The sequence below is a fragment of the Aptenodytes patagonicus genome, chromosome 4, assembly GCF_965638725.1.
Source record: "Aptenodytes patagonicus chromosome 4, bAptPat1.pri.cur, whole genome shotgun sequence".
NCBI lineage: Eukaryota > Metazoa > Chordata > Aves > Sphenisciformes > Spheniscidae > Aptenodytes > Aptenodytes patagonicus.
In genome coordinates, this window is record NC_134952.1 from 29,218,144 (window position 1) to 29,226,666 (window position 8,523).

Below are 8,523 nucleotides of genomic sequence, written 5' to 3' on the forward strand. Positions count from 1 at the left end.
ATATTGAGCAGTATTTAGAGTACTTTATAAAAATCCAAATGCATTCCAGTGCCAACAGAAAGAGGCAGGCCCTTATTTAAAACACCAACATTTTGTTTTATGGCACTAGAGAGTGTAAGCTAATAAACATGTCAAGAGAAGCATTAACACATCACCCATACAGAAAAACTCAAGCCATGAGTCAAACTCATAAAAGCAGCACCAGGCATCCTCTTACAGTCAGCCTTTTCCTGTTTTAAAACACAAACTGTAATTCCCAAGCTTTTCCCTACATGTATTCCATTTTCCAATCATGGTACTGTATTGGGTTTGCATGGCAAGGTTTTGGTAGCGGGGGGGCTACAGGGATGGCTTCTGTGGGAAGCTGCTAGAAGCTTCCCTGATGTCCGATAGAGCCAGTGCCAGCCGGCTCCAAAATGGACCCGCTGCTGGCCAAGGCTGAGCCCATCAGCGACGGTGGTACAGTGACTCTGTGATAACATATTTAAGAAGGGGGAAAAGTTACTGCACAACAGCAATTGCAGCCAGAGAGAGGAGTGAGAACATGTGAGAGAAGCAACTCTGCAGACACCAAGGTCAGTGAAGGAGGGGGAGGAGGTGCTCCAGGCGCTGGAGCAGAGATTCTCCTGCAGACCATGGTGAAGACAAGGTGAGGCAGGCTGTCCCCCTGCAGCCCATGGAGGTTAACGGTGGAGCAGATATCCACCTGCAGCCTATGGAGGACCCCATGCCAGAGCAGGTGGATGTCCGAAGGAGGCTGTGACCCCGTGGGAAGCCCACACTGGAGCAGGCTCCTGGTGGGACCTGTGGACCCGTGAAGAGAGAGGAGCCCACACTGGAGCAGGTTTGCTGTCAGGACTTGTGACCCTGAGGAGCATGGGTCATGCTGGAGCAGTCTGTTCCCGAAGGACTGCACCCCATGGAAAGGACCCGTGCTGGAGCAGTTCGTGAAGAACTGCAGCCTGTGGGAAGGACCCATGTTGGAGAAGTTCATGGAGGACTGTCCCCTGTGGGAGGGACCTCACATTGGAGCAGGGAAAGTGTGAGGAGTCCTCCCCCTGAGGAGGAAGGAGCAGCAGAGACAACATGTGATGAACTGACCGCAACCCCCATTCCCCATGCCCCTGTGCCACTCGAGGGGAGGAGGTAGAGAATTTGGGAGTAAAGTTAAGCCTGGGAAGAAGGGAGGGGTGGGGGGAAGGTGTTTTAAGATTTAGTTTTATTTCTCATTATCCTACTCTGATTTGATTGGTAATAAATTAAACTAATTTCCCCAAGTTGAGTCTGTTTTGCCCATGATGGTAATTGGTGAATGACCTCTCCCTGTCCTTATCTTGACCCATGAGCCTTTCGTTATATTTTCTCTCCCCTGTCCAGCTGAGGAGGGGAGTGATAGAGCGGCTTGGTGGGCACCTGGCATCCAGCCAGGGTAAACCCACCGCAGGTACTAATATTTCTAAGAGATGCTTAATCATGGTAATATATACATCTTGGTGTCAAGAACATTAACAGAATCTCCTTCCTAGTAGCCTCCATTCTAGCTATGATATAAAAAAATAAGACTTCTATACTTATTCAACTCCATTCAAATTCTAAGAAAACAAACAAACATTACATCCATGAGCTATGACTAAACATTCACCAAAGCTGCAGTCATGTGTCCATTATGTATCTGCATGTATATGTGGTATAGTTAAAATGCTGTACCATTCCTTTCAGTTAAGAAGATCATTTGTTAACTACCTATTTTATCAAGATGAAACAAATGTACAAGGAAAACACACATTCATTTATTGCCTATCTTTTAATTAGATAAGCAGCAATATATAGTTTATCACTAAGTCATTAGAAAAGAATCGCAATATCTTGGTTGCATCTGCAGATTCACTCAGATATCACTGAAAGGTCAAAGAATGCCTGGAAGTAGTTTTCTTTCCCTTTGAATCAAATGAGTGTGGACTTAAGTATTCCTCCAGTGCTAAAGTTTGCAATCTATATTACTTATCCAGCTTATTTCAGGGAACTGCTATGGGCTTCAAGTCAAGCAAAGTGCATCACACTGATAGCAGTAACTCTGACAGTCACACAACGTATCTTCACAAATGGACACTGGCTAGCAATTATTACAGAGCATATGCAATCCATATAAATCAGTTCCAATGTTAGTATAAGCAGAGATATTCCAGTAAAAGAAAGGAATTAAATTACTGTGCTTGTACCAATTTGTATTGTACACTAAAACTAAAAATGTTACTGCTGTATTATTAGAAATGGATTTAAGGGCTTCTAAATTACACAGACATACACTGCCCTCAAAACTAAGGGTGGAATTTTTCAGTAAATTTCCTACAGGAATGAAGACCACCAGAATGTTCCACACTATACCTTCATTGGGAAAATACAGAAAAAGTCAGGAAAGGACAGAGTTGGAGTAGGCACGTTTGGCTTTTTACTGCATTCCTCTGGGAGAATGCACCAAAACAGTCTGTATTCGTAAGACCTTGCATCACCTCTCAGATAACACTAGCAAGTCTCACTGAAAATGAAGACTATCATGGCTGTGGAAACTGCTCAGTGGTTTTGGCATGCCTGCTTAATTTGGGAAGTGCAACAGGGAGCTTGCCACAGCTCAACAGGTTCCCAGACAATGAAAGAAAGGTATGAAAGTCCTGAACTAGCTTGCTGCAAACAAGTCGCAAGAGCCTATTATAGCTGAAAGTAACATGCAATCTAAATACAAGGTTCACTGACAGCTTCCCCCGTAACAGTCTGAAAAGTGCCTTCATTCTTTTAAATTGAAATGCACCGTAAAATACTTAATCTTTACTGCACTACATAGACATTATAGAAATGTCAGATATTAAATATTTAACATCTCCCATTAGCGGGATCCCACTAATGGGAGCACTAAAAGAAGTAGGAAGCTAAGTTTTGTAAATGTACACTCTTTTTCCCTCAAAGCTACCTATTGCCATCTCTTTCGTGTTTCGCTACTACTTTTTTTTAATATATATTTTTGGTCTGTTTGTACTTTATGTCATCTAATTACTATATAAATTAGCTTACAGTTGCTAAGAGTGCAGAGGCAATCCCAGCCTTTCCCCAGGGGCATTAAGATGATGAGGAGTAAAATTTAATTTATAAGCAGTTCTCTAAGGAAAGAGACATGCCCACTATAAAACTGACCTTTTCTTCTTCCTCTTTTTGTCCTCCTTCCCACAAACAGCAGAAAGTACAGCAAAACCACCAGAGCACTGTACAGACCCAGGGCACCTGACTCTTAGGATCAGCCCAAATATTTGCAGAGAATTTGAATAATTTTAACTCTTCTTTAAAATGTGCCAAAGGCCATCGAGCACGCAATGAAGACTATAATGTCTCTGCAGTGCTGATGGCACCCAGTTCTACACTTTTGATTCCTAAGCCATAACCACTGATGTGCAGCCACAGGACTGAGATAAGACAGGAATGATGCTGGCCGGAAAAAGGAAGTGACCGGAATATATAGAAAGTCTTCTGTATGCCCTCCAGTGAAGCAGAGCACACACCTGCCAACTTGAATTCTCAATCCAGAGGTTTTTGGGAGGAGTTGCATAAAGCAGCTAGCTCCCCAAAAAGAGCACCTAAACACATGATGGCAACAGGACAGATACTGTGTACATATTCATTTCTATGCATCTGAATTACTGATCTTTGTCACACTAAATAGACTTGACCCACTCTGTTTCAAAGGTAGAAATCCCTTCAGAATTACACAGTCGGCAGGACCAGTTGAAATGGTGTTACCAGGATCTAACTGAGGTTGCTAGACCATGTTCTTTAAAGAAACTTTCACTTTGGAAAATAAGATGGTTCAGAACTGTTGATCTTTTGTCTGAGTTTCTGTGTGTCTCACATTGCAAAGTCCAGCTTTTTCCGCAAGGTTTGGAATGGGGTAGAAGGAAAGATAGAAGACAGCAAACTTCATTCCAAAGCAGAAAATAAAATGTTAAATTCAGGTATGCCGTTTCAATATTTAGCAACAGTTAACTTGGGCTGAGCACCTTTTTACTTCTTTGCAGTTAAAATAAATCTAACAAACCCATGAAGATTAATGTCAATTAACTCCACCCTCACTTTAACAGCAGCACTTTCCCCTCTCTCTCACAACCCCAGGAAGAAAGGCAAACTTAATTAAAGAGGAATTCTTTTCCTTTCCAAGTTCATCTAAAGGTTATTTCACTATACACAGAACATAATACTCGATCCTCTCTCCATTTACTGTAAAATATTTTTTTTTCAACAAAGTTCACTCAGAAGGTCTTTTTCAGAATGTCTGTAGAGACAATGATTTAGAACAAAAATATGTCATCAGACACTCAAACATTTCTGTTCCATGGCACGATGCTATTTTACATTTATTACTGTGGGTGTTAATCCTAATTTTAATGATTTTATAAATAAGAAAGAGACCTAACTTCTTAGCATGCTTGTTATAACACTTCAGCTAGCCTCATAAACTCAACAGTAAACTGCATGTATACAGTTAACAGTAATTAGGCAAAAAGTGCCCTAATTATGCTCTCTGTCCTTCAACTAATTGGAGACATTACCATGACTAATAAATCCCTGAGCACAAGTGACTAATGACTAAATAACTCTTTTCAACATCAGGCAACATGCTCATCCTCAGACATTAATATCATAGGTCTTTGTTCTCCTTTAAGTACGAGAAAAACCAATCAGATGAGCTTTAAGTTGCAATTAACGTCTGTCAAGTTATGTAATGAACTGGAAAAAAATGGATATAGTGAGAGTGCTTCTACTGCTATTTGCATCATGCATATCAAAGTATTACATGTAGAACTACACATATAGCATAGGTGGAAGTATTTAAACACAGGTAGGGATTAATTTAGTTGTCCATTCCCAGGCTTCTATTCTCACCCAACACACCCGAGAGTACCCAGTCCTACAGGTGGGGTTGATTTGTAGGGAACCTGTAGACTTCTGGAGAAGCAGTAAAGACTGGGCTGCGAACCTTAGTTATCTTCACCAACATTTCATGCCTGTGCACAAGCAACTCAATCAAGCCCTCAGTGGCCGTGAGTTTTAAAACAACATTGCACAGTAGCTCTGTCTATTTGGACATACAGTGTTCCTTCCATACATGGAATGCTCTGATGACCATTTAATTAATAAATAAATAAATAAGAAGGAAAGACAGTGTTTCAGATAATTTCTATACTGAAAGAGCTGAAAGGAACATAACATTTTCCTTTTCGCCTTACACATGCCAATGAAAACCGTGAGACTAGTTGTGTTAGTTCGTTTAGCTGAGGATCTTCTCCAACAGCAGCCAAAAGCAGTTGCTTCGGGAGTTTTACCAATACAGGGGTAGGGCACAATGACACTTCTCTAAATCACGAAACATGCCTTAAGACAGCGGTTATTCAGTGGCCATGCTTCCCAGCATATTACATTTATGTCCTTTGTCTAGGTATAATACAATTTAACTTTTGTTTTCCAATACTTTAAAAAAAAAAAATTACTAGTTTTCTCAACTTTCAGACAAAATGGTAATGTTTCCCAAATTGTAAACATGGGAGAATACTTTGTTAGCAACAATACAACTTCAGAGGTTTGTCAAAATACTGCAGTTAACCAGACAATGCTTCATAAGAAGTCAGTCAACAGACAAGGTTTCCAGGGAAGGTTTCCAACTTGTCAGACATCTAACCAGACCCTACCTTACGCCAGAACACTGAACATGATACGCTTGTATGTGGTAAAGAAGTATATTTCATCGCCCCATCAACAAGAGTTCAGAGGTCATCTGACCTAGCCAAATCTTACACGTGAAAAAAGACCTAGAGCATTACTGAAAAACAAAGCATGGTCACTGACACCCCCACATCCAGAATCAGACATTTTTACAGACGCTGGTGATGATTCTAATTCAGAAGTTAAAAAAGCAAGTACTTAGGCATGTGTCATGCGCATGACCAAGGTATAGGACCAGATATAGATGAAAATCTGAACTCTAGAAGGATAAGTTTAAACAGTGCTTGAGACAGAAGAAACTTCCTTACAGAGAGTGAAAAATGCAACTTCAACGTGGTCGAAATCAGCAATTACTCTTACCTCAGCAATTTAAAATACATATTTACATATTTGCTTGGATCTCCCTAAGATAAAACAAGGGCCTCAAACAGACTTGTAGTGTCCTTCAGAAGCTGAAAAAGGATTGCGACTCCTGCACACACACAAATATTACTTCTTTTCAGTAGCAGCAATAGCAGCAGGACCACATAGTCATGACTGCTAGAACAGGACACAGTTACTTTTTTTTTCAAAAGATTTTCTTGAAAGCTTTCTTCCACTGCTAGCTGTCGGTACTGGATGGTTTAAACACCTCTCAAGATTTATCTTCCATACTTGATGGTTGACTTCATACCCATCAGTTCTATTACATTTCTGCAGAAATGAACTCCCTTTTGCATTTCATCATCAGCTTCTTCACTGATATGCTTTATTCAACGCAGAAAAATTCTGTGAAAATAAGCGTAACTGCAAGCAAAGAAATGCAGCTACTGAAAATACGTCTCCAGAAAACATTACTTGCTTTTCTTAATCCTGCAGGATATAGAGTCACTGATGTTGTATTCCTTCATCTTCATCCTTCCTAAAAGGGTTTAGACATTCTCTTGACAAAAATCTCTTTTCTCTTCCCCCCATCCATTCCATCTCAGATGTTTTTATCAATCTATTGCCCCCTCCTTCTGCCTTGCTAGACTCTGGCACATTCTTTTGTGTGTCAAAATGTATTTCTCTCTCCCACTGAAGTATGTTTTACTTATTCCCTACATCTTTTTTCCAGTATACCTACCACATACTGTTAGGTCAATTTTTCTTCTGGATGCACGTACTGCCTTGTGCTCTTCACCATCTCTAATCTCATATTTATCTGGCTATGTATAATTTCCTACCCTGTTTCCTCTTTCCCCTCTCCTTCCTGAGTTTTTATGGAAGGGATGAATCTGGACCTTAAGTCAGTAGTAAAATTATCAGGGAAAAGTGTGGAAAAAAATATTAGAAATTCTTATACAGAAAGAAACATTAGATTTTTAGGATAAGCTACATAAAGAAGTTCACTTAGTATTAAATAAGTAAAGCTTTGTTTAAAAACAAAAAGAACAATCATAGCACTAACAGAATAAAATCAGGTACCTCTGCTGTTCATTCCCTGTAATGAAAAGAGTTGGCTACATATTTGAGTGTTTAAACTATCAGACTTGTGATATCTTAATACATATCACAAGCATCAGGTGATCAAGCTCTTTTGAGTCATTACAGCTTTGAAGTACATCTCTGAAAGATATGAAACATTTTCTCCCACACACAATAACTTCAGTACAATTAATTTTAGTCCCAGTAAGACTTTCACTTAAAAGCATCATCACATTTCTTATAAAATGTTCTTCAACATCTCTGTGATACAAATATAACAAAAACTTATCTGAACAGAAATTACCGAACAATACAATCAGACGTAACTCTGAACACTTAATAAAGGCACAACCTGACGGCAAAGAACATTTATAGAAATCTGAATTTCTAACATTAAGAACAACAGGTATTATTAAAGATATATTCCAGAAGAACAATTTTGTTCTGGGATCCACACAAATTGCTCCCCTCCAAGTCAACTTTCAGATAATGCTACATATTATTTGAAATGAGACACTGGTCAAATTTGTTATTAATTCAAATGGCTTTTAAAGATCTCACAAAAATTATCATCTGGAATCAAAGCATCACGGATATTCTTTACCCATCAGTCCCCTCATATAATACAGAGTTAATTTTCTCTCCTTGAAAGTTCATCCAGATATTGATATGCTCAGACCAGTATAACTGCTGCCTCTACTCCTATCAAGTTGCAGTCCAGAAATCAATTGAAAATTTTCCTCACATCTATCTGGCCAAGTACAGGTAGTTCTCTGTGCCAGTTCAGAGCTGCTGGATTCTCAAACATATTCAGCTTGATTAGTACAGTGATCACACTTAGTAAAAATAGCTCTTTACCTCTGTATGTGGTCACAAAAATATTCTTCCCAGTTTTGTAGACCTGATGGAGACAACTACCCACTTCTGCACCTCTCTTTTTTATACTATACAATAGAGAGCAAGAACGTTGCACAAGTAAGATAGCAAACCATACTAAAAAAGAAAAAACAACAGCAAACAAAACCCAACTGAAAAAAAAAAACAATCTGATTCCTGCCATTTTCTACAGAATCATGCAATTCAGAAGGGATCTTGGAAGTCGACTTCTACTGAAAGAAGGGCCAATATTGAATTCAGACCAGGATGCTTAGAGCTTAGTCCAGTTGGGTCTTTGAAAATTCCATGGACAGAGATGCCACAACCTCACTGGACAACTTGTTCCACTGTTTAATTATCCTCACAGTGAATTTTTTCCCTTAATACCTAGTTGGGACTTCTCTTGTTGCAGTTCATCGCCATTGTTACTCATACTCT